Below are 15,997 nucleotides of genomic sequence, written 5' to 3'. Positions count from 1 at the left end.
AGATCATGGAACAAGACCTGAGAATCTGAAACTCACATAATGCCCCACCCTAATTGGGCTGTAAATCTGAAAATGAATAGCACAACAGATTAATCTGTACCATGTATCTCTATCACTATACTGATACAATGTAATTTATTCAGAATGTTTCATTTTGGTTTATTAAACTGACCTGAATTAAATACTTCCTTTTGAGTGAGTTCAACACTAAACTAATTACCGTTTGGTGGCATGTTGTCTCATGGTAGTTGTTGTTTGGGTGCCCATTTTTCTCTGTGGGGTGAGCTTCTTACACCATCTTCATCTTTCATTATGTATCTGTCATAGTTCAGGGCAACTGCAGCTAAATTTCCTCCCTTGTGTTCCAGCAAGAGACCCTCTCTAGGCTCCTGGCTCTGCAGCCATACTGTCTCTTGGGCAGAAATTCACATCTCTCTGTTTCCTGACTGGGGGTTTTCCAGGCTGCACAGTTCCCTGCCTACACTGTGATAACTGCCAGCAATCCATCTGAGCTTCATTTTCTCCTCAAAGGATATAAACAGTGTAATTGCCACAGTTATAAGTTACCACACAGATGTTTCTAAGAAGGCACATTTATTCTTACAATGAAAGCATTACAGAGAAAACATATTAAAAACAATAAAAGAAACTAAACACATGCTAATAAACTTTCCACAGATCACCCAGGCTCTAGTCAGAGTGAGACATTCAAATCCCACTTAGGGGGTTTTCCATGGTTTCCATTTGATAACAGATTTTAACTCACAACCAGCACAGCCATGAATGTTCTTTCTTTCCTTTATACAACCTTGGCCTTTGATCTTGTTCTCATGTAACAGGTGATCAGCAGACACAGCGTAACTCAGGAATTTCTCAGTGCCAACTGGAAAGGGCAGAGGAGAGCAACAGAGTTCTAGAGGGATCCCCTGGGTCTAATAGAACCACAAATTCACTAACAGGTGGCTTGCGAGGGCTCTACAGAGAGCCAGTAGCACACTGGTTGTCATAATCATTGTGAAATGTATAATGTGGATAATATTTAAGGAGTTATATATCTGTAATGAAAATTATATTCTTAAAGCAGGTAACCAGGATGTGACTTATCTCGGACAGGTTCCTTCCAAGCAGCAAGTAACAGGCTTTAATCTCTCTGTCTGGTCATGATTTTATTGGGCATTCTATGTCTCTTAATGCATCCCTTTTTGCATACCTAGCCTAGGCTAATCAAGAGACTGTGAAATCTTCAAGAGAGAAGAAGATATAAACAGCATGAGGGGATCCTGATTATGAGTAAAGACAATGAAAAGGTGGAGCATAACTGAAAGTGCAGAGGGACACCCTTGATCTTTCACCAAAGAGGCAAGTCAACACTGTGTCTGTCTCATGAATGAAAGATCTCAGCCTAGCCTGGCTGTAAAACACTGGAAGGACTTTATGGGAGCATTGCTCTATAAGCCATGAAAGTATCTAGTTAAGTAAGCTTAGGCTCTAGAATGTATGTTATAATTGTATTTTATATGTAACCATTTTTCCAATACTTCTACATGATATCACATGAATCTCTATACTTTGTTAAAATAAAGTGTTAGGTATGTTTATAGTGAAAACAAATAAGTGCTGTGTGTCAGGCTGATTGGTGATCTGATCTGAAACTGGTAATCTGGGGTCTACTGCTTCTTTGGAAGCAGCAAATCTGAGAATACTATGACAAACCAGTGGACCAGGGGCTGGACACTCCAGAAAGTCACTCAGAAGGCTCAGGGGCTGTAGTGTGCCTATTGCTAACCTGTAGAGCAGGGGTCGGCAACGTTTGGCACGCGGCTCACCAGGGTAAGCACCCTGGTGGGCCAGACCAGTTTATTTACCTGCTGACACAGCAGGTTCAGCCGATCGCAGCCCCCAGTGGCCGCGGTTCGCCGTCCCGGGCCAATGGGGGCGGCAGGAAGCCGCGGCCAGCACATCCTTCGCCCATGCCGCTTCCCGCCACCCCCATTGGCCCGGAACGGCGAAACACGGCCACTGGGGGCTGCGATCGGCTGAACCTGCTGTGTCAGCAGGTAAATAAACTGGCCCGGCCCGCCAGGGTGCTTACCCTGGTGAGCCGCGTGCCAAACGTTGCTGACCCCTGCTATAGAGAGTGAGCGGGGCCTGTGTAGGCCTAGAAAGAAATCCTTGTTCTTCCCATGGCCAATAGAATTGGGAACTGACCCACAGAAGGCACAAACAAGGCTTCCTCATGCTAAGGGCTGGTGCCTCACAAACCTGAGTACCACCAGGAAGTGTCACATAATATTCGCTTCCTCAGGATGTAGCTTCAAAAGGCTGTTTTTCTGTCTAGCTGGCAGAGGACATGTTAGATTAAAACCCAGGCTTCTTGACTAAATATGGAAGCTGGAAACTTATAATTCAAATAGCACATTTCAGGAGAACACTTCCTCTCTAACTTTATTATAAAAAAACCTTAACAAGCTTTGTAGTTTACACTTTAATTCTCAGTTGAAAACAACATTTTTATTCAGTTGCAGTAACTCTCACAGTTTCATGGTAGAAAATGACTCCAATATTTTATATAATAAGATAAAAAAACTGAATTTAGTAGGGAAATGAGCAATTGTGGTAATTAGTTTGAGTCCAAAGATTTAATTTACATTCATTGTATACAAACTCAAAATTCAAAATCTCACCATGAGAAATCATTATACTGTAATGTTTCTTTCATGATATTTTTAATCTAGTATTCATATTTTTCCTGGATTTTACCATTGTTGGAGCTTCTCAATGTCTCTTCTCTGCTAGATTTTCTTGCTGTGCCTTGTGATTTAATTGTTTTTTCTTCATTTTCAGCTTGTATGACAGCAATTGTATTGTAACCAATATTGTAACATTTCCTGGGGTTTACTGAAGATTTTTCCTGGCCCTAATGCATTATTACAGTTTTATGATATATTAAAGAAATGTAATTCAGAGTTTATGCAAAGAACTCCATGTAGCTCACTAGAAACTTCACTATAGAATATAATTATCCTAAAAGGCACTTAGATACCATGGTAACAGGTGTCAGTACAAAACTGAGAGAGAGAGAAAGAGAGAGAGAGAGAGAGAGAGAGAGAGAGTCTTTAACTTTTCATAAAATCAGTATAGAAACAAAGTAAAAACCACAAAAAAATAAATTACAAACTCAAAAATAATTGCCCATCCTGAACAGTATAAAGTGCATGTCTAATAGCCCACCACTGAATAAATTGAACCAAATTACTTTTAATAATATAATATGTAAACACCAAATGAAGGAGGAAAAACATTAAAAATAAAAAAAAAAGAATATCAACAATCTCAAACAATTTACATCATCTACTTTTTTAAATGGACATCTGTGCTTGACCCAATATAAAGTTTTCAAGGTATAGCACAGAGCTCTCTGTGAACTTATACTTAGTTAAAATGAATGTAGCTGGAAAGATATCAAGCGACAATAACCAAAAAATACCCTAAAGTAAAACAAATTGTGACAGGTTGGATCACATAAACCCCCTTGGGAACTGCCAACTGATGTGACAAGACTACTTCTGCCCCTACTTTCCTGCCCTGCCAGCATGGGACTCCAATTCTCTGTCTTGCTGAGCCAGACGTGCCTGTCTGCTCCAACACTGACCCAGGTCTGAACCACGTGCCCCAAAGCTACAGACTAACTGAAAGCAGCTTACAGAAGTATTCCTATCTTTAACACTCAGATGCCCAACTCCCAATGGGGTCTAAACCCCAAATAAATCCATTTTACCCTGTATAAAGCTTATATAGGGTAAACTCATAAATTGATCGCCCTCTATAACACTGATAGAGAGATATGAACAGCTTTCCCTCTCCCCCAGGTATTAATACATACTCTGGGTTAAATAATAAGTAAAAAGTGTTTTTTATTAAATACAGAAAGTAGGATTTAAGTGATTCCAAGTAGTAACAGACAGAACAAAGAGAATTACCAAGTACAACGAAATAAAACACACAAATCTCAGTCTAATACAGTAATAAAACTGAATACAGATAAAATCTCACCTTCAGAAATGTTTCAATACGTTTCTTCACAGACTGGATACCTTCTTAGTCTGGGCACAATCCTTTCTCCTGGTACCACCCTTGTTCCAGCTCAGGTGGTAGCTGGAGAATTTCTCATGATGGCTGCCCCCTTTTCTCTGTTCCACCCACTTATATATCTTTTGCATAAGGCGGGAATCCTTTGTCCCTCTGGGTTCCCACCCCACTCTGTTTCTCAATGGAAAAGCACCAGGTTAAAGTTGGATTCCAATTCAGGTGACATGATCACATGTCACTGTAAGTCTTCATTACCCAGTTGCCAGCACACACATATACAGGAAGACTCACAAGTAAAACAGAGCCATCTGCAGACAATTGTCCTGGTTAATGGGAGCATCAAGATTCCAAACCACCATTAATAGCCCACACTTTGCATAATTACAATAGGCCCTCATAGTTATATTTTATATTTCTAGTTTCAGATACAAGAGTGATAAATTTATACAAATAGGATGACCACACTCGGTAGATTATAAGCTTTGTAATGATACCTTTGAAGAGACCTTTTGCATGAAGCATATTCCAGTTACATTATATTCATATTCATCAGCATACTTTCATAAAATCATATAGAGTGCAACATCACACAAATAATGTTTGTAACCTGGAACAAGTAAGGAACACATGAAAAACAGTCTCCTCCAAGTCCCAAATGGATCTGACTCAAACTTCTCTGTAGTCAAACAATGCACAAACAGATTCATGGCATTAGTTCCAGGAAGAATTCCCCACTGGTGATCACACATCCTCTTTGTAACTGGAGGCTTGTATGCAGTTTGCCAGAATGGATGGATGGATGGAATTTGTTACTAGAAGCTGTCTTCTCCATATCGTAGTGGGATAACCAACAAGCCTTCAAAAATGACGTATTTTTACCACAAGCATATACAATGACTTGTGGCCTAAGCTATTAACAAGTAAATTCAGAAGACCTATTGAAGGCAAGCAAGCTGCCAAGCTTCTCACATCCCAATCCACAGCAAGAACTACAGGCAAGAAAATACAAACATGAGTATAATCAGGAATGGCTCGCTCAAGGAGGCAACTGTCTTGACTTGCAATATAGCCCCTGGAAAGGGCTGGTTCCACCTCTGATAAAAACAGAGAAAACCCAGTGAACAAAATGAATACCAAGCATGACAGCCAACATATCTACTGAGACCCATGGAAAATTAGTAAAACGCATTCGATTATTTTTGTTATAGCTGCTGCAATAGATGAAGAGACAAGATTCCTACAAAAAAGAACAGGAATTCTGGCAGCAGGGTTATAAACAATGTGTTCAGCAAGCAGCCCTGGGAACTGCCACTGCCTGGCCTGCAGCCTCATCTTAAAAATCTCCAAAAGTTAAAAAGGCTTTGATAAAAAAGCAGGTAACACCTCATAGCTGAGGCACTCAGGGTCCAAAAAATAAAAGTTCCCAATCAAAACACAAACCCACTATTTGCCAAAGAAAAGCAAAGGTCAGTTGCTTCCAAGGAACAGGTTCAGAAACAAAAGCTGCTGCAGAGATTGTTACTAAAAAATATCAGTGAGACCTTGACCCTCTGTCACAATGTGTAGGTACAAAATACTCTAACCCAGCCAATGATACCATCCCTGAAAAAGGCCAAAAGAACCTTCTGAACTTTTTCTAAAGGAGTGGAGGGGTATCTATAACAATACACTTATGCCATAATATAGAGGCAATTAAATTATCAATGACTAACGCCCACCCTCAGAATCGAAGCAAACACCATTTTCACTTTTGCAACCTCTCCTACAACTTTTCAATAACTTCCACCCAATTCTGACTCAAAACATCCTCCAGTCCAGTCCTTAAAGCCAGTTCAGCTCCACAATAGCACCTCATAGCAAAAGTGGGAGATGCAAGATCACCCAACCCCCTCCAACCCCCGAAAGTGTGTGTTACAGTTTCCCCAATTTATGCAAGCTAAAGAAGTGTGCTCAGAAAAGTGCTGACATTCATTCAAAACCCGGACACCATAATCACAAATAATAAACATATTCACATTGTCAGCATATTCAGATACTTTCCCTGGAGTACAAGCTGGAACAGGGAGAGAAAGGTTAGAAAGGCTCTTTTGCTACATGCATAACAGAGGCTTGACAAAAAGAGCATATAATAAACCAGGCAGGGAACAATGCTATTTGATTCCCCTACAGACTGGAAAAGGGGAGTTCAAAACACTATTCACCTTAAGTAGACTATATATATCAGTATACAGTAATTGAGTTCAGGAGACAAATCTGGGCACAAAACCAAAAGAACAAAGGGTGCAAAACAAATATCTATGATCTACATGATCAAAAGTTCAAGGGAAATCAATCCATTGCACAAATCAAATTTTTGAGGCCAAAATTACCTTCTGAAATAGAAAATGGTTATCAAAAAATGATCTGTTGAGGATGTAATAGGTGTGATCAGGGTGCAAAACCTAACCAATTACAGTTTTCAGTCTATTTGTCAAGACTTTTGAAAAAAAGTTTATAGTCAGAGCAAAGCAGGGACACAGGTTTCCAATTCTTCATCTTCCCAAGGTCCCCACTTGATGACAATTGAGTGGCAATAGCTTCTCTCTGGTGCTTTCCTGAAAAAACCTGGAGCAAGTCAGGCCTGAGAAAGGTCCAAAAGGCGATATAAAACTCAATAGACAAACCATCAATACCAGATGCCCTGGATCAAAGTCATTTATGGCAAAAGCCAATTTTGAGAGTGTCAGGTCCTGTTCAAGTCCATCCACATCTAACGCTGAGATCCTAGGAAGAGCCTCAAAGAGCTGCCAAGTCTCAGATGGGGACCCAAGCTCTGCAGCATACAGGTCTGGGAACAACTTCACAGCAAGTTCCTAATCTCCAGAGGAACTGAAAGCACTTGGCCCAACAACTTCTTGAAGCAGCTAATCATCTTCTGTTCTGTATGTTTCTTTTCTAGCCGAAGAAGGACTGGATAGGTTCATCCATTTGAGAAGGGTTCTTAAATTGGGCCCTAAGCAGTGAAACCTGAATTTTGCTATCCTACAGGTCCTGCAAGACCTATATATATATCAAGCTCTCCTGCAACCCAGCATCATTACTGCCACGAAGGGCTTTTTTCAAGTTCTGCAATCCTCAAGTCTAACTCTTCCATACTCCTGTGAATGCCCAGGGTTGTCTGCTGTGTGTATTGCTGAAAAAAATATATATTAACTTTACCCACCTCCTGCCATTGTCTCAAAGAGGGGCAATCATCCTTTGAGGCTCCAGGCTCCTCCCCAAAAATTGAAAGAGTCCCAAAAGTGAACATCTTGTAAAATGTGAGTGTTAAAATGCTAATATGGATGACAGTCTTGAATAGAAGGAAAAGACAACACAAATAAGACCAAACCATGAACTGAAATCCCGGTAGAGATAATACAACCAGAAAGAAAATGAGACAAATGATGAGTAAAAATATAAAAATGGTCCAAATAGGCCACAGAGAAAGAGCTGGCTCTGGCTCTCAACATGGTGTACTGCTGTATAAGGGTGAAAATTTTGGCACCTATCAGTCAGGTCGGAAGCCTGTAAAAGAGTTGCAAATCATTAAGCAAACAGTGGATGTGGTTCTAGATGATTCTAGTCCAATCTTTCATCAAGAGCACAATTTAAAATCTCATATCAAAATTAAAATATCACTTGTCAAACAATTTGTGAAAAGAGCACCCATTCCCTGAAAAAATACACCCCGTCTTTCCGTACAGCAGGGGCATAGAGGTTAATAAAAAAATAAAAGTATGACATTGCTCAAAAGTAGCTTGAACGGTCAATAAATGTCCTGAAACAGCTTCCTGCACAACCACTAAATCAGGCTTCACCCTCTCTGCAAACTGGCAACTCCAGTTTATAGCAAAAAATCTTGTTGTTAGTGCTTAAGTGCACAACTCTTCACTTTGCACTATTAAATTTCATCCCATTTTTATAACTCCAGTTTTCAGGCCATCCAAATCTTCTTGCATGATATTCTGGTCCTCCTCTGTATTGGCAATACTGCCCAACTTTGTGTCATCTTCAAATTTTATTAGCACACTCCCCGTTTTTGTGCCATGGTCGTGAATGAAAAATGTTAAATAAGACTGAGCCCAAGACTGATCCCTGAGGAATTCCACTAGCAATCTCCTTCCAGCCTGACAGTTTATCTTTCAGCATGCCCCATTGTAGTCTCCCTTTTAACCAGTCCCTTAACCTCTTTTCAATTATTGTATTAATCCCCATCTTTTTTCAATTTAATTAATAATTTCCAGTGGTAACTGGTGTAATAGATCTACTGCATATATAGGAGCCATCTTTCCCCCAACATATTCCTAAAATATATACATTAGATCTCTGATATCTAGCTTCTAAATCAATCACTTCCTTCTGCAGAGAAGTTTCAGAGGGGTAGCCATGTTAGTCTGTTTCAGCAAAAATGAGGAGTCTTGTGGCACCTTAAAGACTAGCAAATTTATTAGAGCATAAGCTTCCATGGGCTATGACCCACTTCTTCCGATATTTAACTGCAGAGAAGTTATAGTTATGTGCATTTCTTGCCACTCATGCACAGCTGTCAGCTTACTCGTCTCTGTATCACTGATTCTAAACTTAACTTCCTCAACACCTGCTTACATTTTATCTAGTTTAGAATTAATTACAGCTACTTTGGAGTTTACATCTTTAATATGTACAGTTAATTAGTCTTTTGAATTTTTAATTTCTTTTAGTGCTTGCTGCATCACTGGATCCATATCAGTGGCCTCACCACTGAATGCTGGGAGCCTCTGTGGGTCACACAGACGTTCAGTTGTTTTATCTTGAACAGCATTCCTTCTTGAGTCATTTCTTGACTGTTTGATGAAGTACAGGTTCTTCTGTCCTTTCCAGTCAAATTTCCTTAACTTGCTTGTGCTGTATCAGGGGAAATAGGGAGGTGAAAGCATCTTGCCAATTGATTATTTATGTATTACTTGTTTTGTTAGTATCCATAATGTGGTAGGCCCTGTATAAAGACATATTGAAAGCACAGTTTCCACTCTAAATAGTTTATATTCTTTCATATATAGTCAAACAGATGCAGTACTTAGATTACTCTAATAAAAAAACAGTTCTAAACATTCCATAGCATTTAATTTTTTAAAACATTTTACTCCTTTGTAAACTGCTTTGAGATCTACTAATGAAAAGTGCTATCTATCTATTATTATTATTATTATTATTACTTCCACTATTACTGTCTGGCACTCCACTGTGATGGGGCATACAAACCCCCAGTGTTCAATCATGGGGTAGCTGAAGCCTAAGTCAAAATAGGCATCATTTGTGATTAAACCCACCTGGTGCAGAGCTAGCTCTTCATAGAGGAAGGAACATAACTTAGTGGAAGAAAGGCCAGAGAGCAGATCGAAGTGAGAGGAAGTTGGGTATTTCCTGTCTTGTACTAAAGGCTGAAAGAAGCCTAGGAGGCTTAGAGCTTGGAGCTGGAAGCAGAAGGTCCTGAGTGAGGGAGAAGCTTAAGAGGGTGGGGGCAGTGAAGCTTGGGGCCCGAGATGGGTTTTCCTGTGCCAGGAGAAACCCAGAGGTAGTGAATAACAAGAGGCTGTGACAGTAAGCATAAGGGGCATTTGGTCTGGTGTTTGAGGGGCTGCAGGGAGACAGGGAAGAACACTGCAGTCTCACTGAGTACTAGAAAGTGGAGACATCTGGAAGATGCAGGATTGGAGCAAGCTTCTGTGGCTGACCTGGCACAAGAGTAGGAACCAGACCTCTGGGAGTTGTTGCCAGGGAAAAATGCTTGAGGAAAGGTTAATACTAAGAAAGAGTGTAGGACGGAAGTTGCAAGGTGTCTAATAGACCAGACTTTGACTGCTTGTCCCTCGGATATCTGGACTGGAACCCAGTGTAAAGGGTGGGCCTGCATTCCTTTGCCAGCCACTGGAAAGGAGGCATGAAGCTCCCTGACATAAGAGAGACAGGGACAATTTGGTGCCCAGATAGAAGGGTGCAAGATCCACTGGTCTGGAGTCAGGGGCTGGAGACCTGACATAAATCTTAGAATTATGTATTAGACTTTTTTGGTTGGTCTTTCTGTTACTCCAAAAGGGATGTGGAACTAAAATGTGACCTGACTGATGGCTTAATCACAGGAGGGATACCACCTACAGGACCAGAACAGCCATCAGTAGGGGGCAATAGAGAAGCCAGCTGTTATGTCACTCCCAGCCAATAGGGAGCGCACACACAGTGAGCCCACGCATCTAGATCCATACAGACGTCATAATTTTCTTTTCTGTACTTTATCTAATGCAACATTACAAATAATATGGCCATTTTTTTAAAATGGCTGCCTAAATAAGTCACCCCAAGTTTTGAAAATACTGAGTACTTTCACAGCTCCCACTGTCTTCAAGGGAAGCTCACCTTTTTGGAAACGAGGCCACATATTTAAGTATTTAAATATGAATTTAACTTGAAATCCCCATTTTTAAATATTTTGGTCCTGAATTCATCTACGGCTTTTATTCTCTTTCAAGTCCAATCATTCCTGTGGCTTAGAAAAAAAAGCAGGTACATCTTTTTTTACTTTCTTGTTTGCTTTGTGATGTGTATGATTGCACTGTAGGAGGACTGACTGAGTTCCTGAACTCACTGTTACCCTGTGGGTGACCTTCTACAAGTATTTCAGCCACAACACAATTATTTCTTTTCAAAATCTGCATTGCATTGATAGAGATGGAAACAGTTTCAGTGCAATTCTACTATAGAATAAGAAAGCAAGACAGAAGAACTGTATTGCTCAGCAAATCTCACTTCCATGAAGAGGCTTATTGAACAGCTAGTGAAGTGGAGACTAGGTTAAATAACTCACTGTCAGGTACCAGCTGTCATAAAAGATTAGGCACAGTCATTGAACACACAGAACTGTTAATTTGATTCAGCATTTGTATTCCTCTTTGGTGTAAGATTCAAATATTTCCACTCCAGCTGGCACTGAATGGCAGATTCCCCATTATGGAACTCTCTATAATCATTAGAAGGAACAGGCTAATATGGAATATTACTATATATTATAGACAAAAACATAGGCCCCATGAGATGCCTCTTGCTGTTTAAAAACGTTATTCATTCCATTTGTTCTTATAATACTTACTTGCATTTTTGTACCAAAAAATAGATTAAAACAAAACTAAGAATGCATAATATACCTCCCACTTTAGTGAAACATTCAGTTTATATAAACTGTACAGACTGTGCACAACCAGATTTTTATTCTATATGTTAATGGGCCATAATTCATAAGGAGTAATACTTACGAATCTTAGAATAAAGCCGCTATTTTTTTCCTAAGGAGATTTACTTAATTGTTTTCAACTTTAAAAAAAAATGTATTTTAAGAATTGATAACAGCAAATGATAGATAAGCAAAGGAAAGAATGGAGGCAGAAAAGAGCATTTAGTCATTATTGGGTCAATCTTGAGGCACTGAGGATCACTCTCAATTCCTAAAGACTTCAATGAAAGTTGAGGGTGGAAAGCACTCCACAGGACCACTCAGGACATTATATTAAGTAGAGCTTCATAGATCATAGCTAAAGGCCAGCAAGGACCATTGGATCACTTATTCTGACCTACTGTATATCACAGGCCCTATGATTTTACTCAGTTGCTCTTGTATTGTGATTGGATTGGTGAAATTGAGAGCAAAATGAGAACAAATACATGCAGTATTTGAGCTCTGCATTTCCAGAGTGCCAGATAAGCGTTTCCCACTGTTGAAATCCATTTCCTTCTGCAGAATTTGTCTTGGAGTATCTCTAATCACATTTCCTTTAATGGAATCTTCCAGATTTTAGGATAAGAACATAAGAATGGCCATGCTGGGTCAGACCAATGGTCCAGCTAGCCACAGGCTCCCTCCAAGCCCCAGGGGTGCTCTTCCCCCTTCTCCACCCCAGTCCCCGCCTCCACCCACTCCCACCCTTCTTCTTTCCGCCCCCGCTCCATTCCCTCCCCACCTCTTCCCCCTCAGTTCCACCCACTCCCCTGAGCGCACTCTGTCCCCGCTCCTCCCCCTCCCTCCCAGTGCCTCCCACCCGCTGCGATCAGCTGTTCTGAGTTGATCTGCGGGGTCACCAGAGAACAGGAGGTTCTGGGGGGGAGGAGCAGGCTGCTAGTGGTTGCTAAGCACACGCTAATTTTTTTCCGTATGTGCTCCAGCCCTGGAGCACCCATGGAGTGCATCTATGCATATGTATCTAGCCCAGTATCCTGCCTTTCGACAGTGGCTGGGGCCAGATGTTTCAGAGGGAATGAATAGAACAAGGCAATTATCAAGTGATCCATCTCCTGTTGTCCAGTTGCAGCTTCTGATAGTCAGAGGCTTAGAGACACCCAGAACATGAGGTTGCATCCCTGACCACCTTGGCTAATAACCACTGATGGACCTATCCTCCATGAACATATCTAATTCTATTTTTAACCCAGTTATACTTTTGGACTTCACTTGTTATACTTGTTATCCAACATCCCTCAACAACAAGTTCCACAAATTGAATGTGTATTCTGTGAAGAAGTACTTCCTTATGTATTTTTAAGCCATTCTGCCTATTAACTTATTTGTCGCTGGTTCTTGTGTTATGTGAAAGGGTAAATAACATTTTTTACTCACTTTCTCTGCACTATTCATAATTTTATAGACTTCTATCATATCCTTCCTTAGTTGTCTCTTTACTGAGCAGAACAGTACCAATCTCGCCTAATCTGGAAACTGTTGCATAACACTAACCATTTTTGTTGATCTTTTCTGTACTTTTTCCAATTCTAATATATCATTTTTGAGATGGGGTGACCACAACTGCATGCAGTATTCCTGATGTGGGTGAACCATGGATTTATTCAATGGCAGTATGATATTTACTGTCTTATTATCTATCTCTTTCCTAGAGGTTCTTAACCATTGTTAGATTTTTTTGAGTGCTGCTGCATATTGAGTAGATGTTTTCAGAAAAAAATCCATGATGACTCTAAGATCTTTCTTTGGTGGGAACAGCTAATTTAGACCCCATCATTTTGTATGTATGGTTAGGGTTACCTTTTCCAATATGCATTACTTTACATTTATCAACATTGAATTTCATGTGCCATTTTGTTGCAAAATCACCCAGTTTTCTGAGATCCCTTTGTAACGCTGCCATCAGCTTTGGACTTATATATCTTGAGTAACTTTGCACTGCCTAACTTTTTTACAGATCATTTATGAATATGTTGAACAGCACTGTTTCCAGTACAGATCCTTGGGAGACTCCACTATTTACCACTCTCCCCTGTGAAATCTAACTATTTATTCCTCCCCTGTATTTCCTATCTTTTTACCTGTTACTGATCTATGAGATGACCTTCTCTCTTTTCCCATGACTCCTTACTTGGCTTAAGAGCCTTTGGTGAAGAACCTTGTCAAAGGATTTCTGAAAGTCCTAGTACACTATATTCACTAGATTGCTATATTCACTAGATCACCACATGATTATTGAAATCCTCAAAAGAATTCTTATAGAGTGATGAGGCATGACTTGCCTTTACAAAAGCCATGTTAACTCTTCCCCAACATATAATGTTTATGTATGTGTCTGATAATTCTGTTCTTTACCATAGTTACAACCAATTGGCCTGGTAGTGAAGTTAGGTTTACTTGACCGTAGTTGCCAAGGTTGCCACTGGAGGCTTTTTAAAAAATCTGTTTTACATTAGCTATCCTCCAGTCTTCTGGTACGGAGACTGATTGTAAGCGATAGGCTACATACCATAGTTTCATATTTGGGTTCCTTCAGAACTGTTTTGTGGTCTTGATGAGTTATTGCTGTTTAATTATTAATTTGTTTCAAAACCTCCTCTATGACACCTCAATCTGGGACAGTTTTTTTCTGATTTGTCACCGAATAAGAATGGTTCAGCTGTCGGAATCTCCCTCACATGCTCTGCAGTGAACACCAAGGCAAAGAACTAATTTAGCTTCTCCTCAACTGCGTTGTCTTCCTTGAAGGCTTCTTTAGCACGTTGATCATCCAGTGGCCCCACTGATTGTTTGGCAGGCTTCCTGCTTATGAAGCACTTAATTTTTTTGCCGTTAGGTTATTTTTCCTATACTAGTTGCTCTTAAATTCTTTTTTTGGCCTACTTATTATATTTTCACACTTGACCTGCCAGAATTCATTTTCCTTTCTATTTTCCTCAGTGGGATTTGACATCCAATTTTTAAAGGATGTATTTTTGCCTATAGCTGCCTCTTTTACTCTGTTTAGCCAGCGTGGGCATTTCTTTTGTTCCTTTAAAAAAATTGAGTATATTTTTTGAGCCTTTATTATGGTGTTTCCATGCATCTTGCAGACATTTCACTCCTTTTAATTTCCATTTAACTAGCTTCCTTATTTTTGTGTAGTTCCCCTTTTTGTAGTTAAATGCTACTTTCTTGGCCTTCTTTGGTATTCCACCTCTTTCAAGGATGTTCGATTTAATTGCATTATGGGTGTTATAACTGTATTCACCTCTTGGAACAGATCCTGTGTGCCACTTAGGACTAAATTAAGAATTGCCTCTTCCCTTGTGGGTTCCGGGACTAGCTACTCCAAGACACAGTCATTAATGATGTCTAGACATTTTGTTTTTGCATCCCATCCTGAGTTGAAATGTACCCAGTCAATATGGGGTAATTGAAATCCCCCATTGTAATTGAGTTTTCCATTTTTGTAGCCCCTCTGATCTCCCTGAGCATTTCACAATCACCATCACAATCCTGGTCAGGTGGTTGGTAGTATAGTCCTACTGCTACGTGATTTCTATCCATAGAGATTCTATAGTACAGTTTGATTCATTTAAGATTTTTACCATATTTGACTCTATGCTTTTTTCATACGTCCACATAGTGCCACACCACTGCCAGAACAACCTACTCTGTTACTCCTATTTATTTTGTTCCCTGGCATTATTATACCCTTGTCATAAACAGTCAGTTAAGGGTTAATTCCTCTTTTACCTGTAAAGGGTTAAGAAGTTCACAATTCCTAGCTAACACCTGACCAGAAGGACCAATAAGGGAACAAGATACTTCCAAAGTTGGGAGGAGGGCGTCTTTGTCTGCTGTGTGTGTGTGCTTTTGCCGGACGGGGAGAAGGAACCATCCCACTCCTAACAGGGTAGTGAGTAATTAGAGAAGGAATGTATTAAATTATTTCTATTTCTATTTGTAATTTCTTTTGCAAAATAGAGGGAGAATCAAATTGGGTTTTTGTATATCTTTAAGGTTTTGCCCAGAGAGAAAGCCTCTGTGTTTTGAATCTGTTGTCTGTGAGATCATCTTGCTTTCTAACCTCACAGAGGTATTCCTTTCACCCTTTTTCTTTAATTAAAAGTCCTCTTTTAAAAACCTGATTGATTTTTCCTTGTTTTAAGATCCAAGGATTTTGGATCTGGGCTCACTAGGAATTGGTGGGGGGAATTTTCTTGAGTCTACCCAGGAAAAATGGTATAGAGACTTGGGGGAGGGAAATTAGTCAAATCCTGCCAGGAAAGGGGGGATAAGGACTGGGGAAATATTTGGGGGAAGGCAGAGTTCCCAAATGGCTCTCCCTCAAATGTTTTTTTTAAAATACTTGGTGGTGGCAGCAATTGTTTTTCCTAAGCTGGTAAAAATAAGTTTAGGGGTTATTCATGCAGGTTCCCACACCTGTACCCTAAAGTTCAGAGTGGGGGGGACACTTTGACAACCCTATTGATTGTCATCGTTCCACCAAGTTTCTGAGATGCCTATTTTATCAGTATTCTCATATAATACCAGGCACTAAAGTTCACCTATCTTAATATTTAGATTCCTAGCACTTCTATACAAGAATTTATGAAAATGGTCAATATTTAGTTGTCT

This window comes from Malaclemys terrapin, chromosome 1, assembly GCF_027887155.1.
Source record: "Malaclemys terrapin pileata isolate rMalTer1 chromosome 1, rMalTer1.hap1, whole genome shotgun sequence".
Taxonomy (NCBI): Eukaryota; Metazoa; Chordata; order Testudines; family Emydidae; genus Malaclemys; species Malaclemys terrapin.
The sequence above is the reverse complement of the archived record's forward strand: the minus strand, read 5'-3'. Positions refer to the sequence as shown.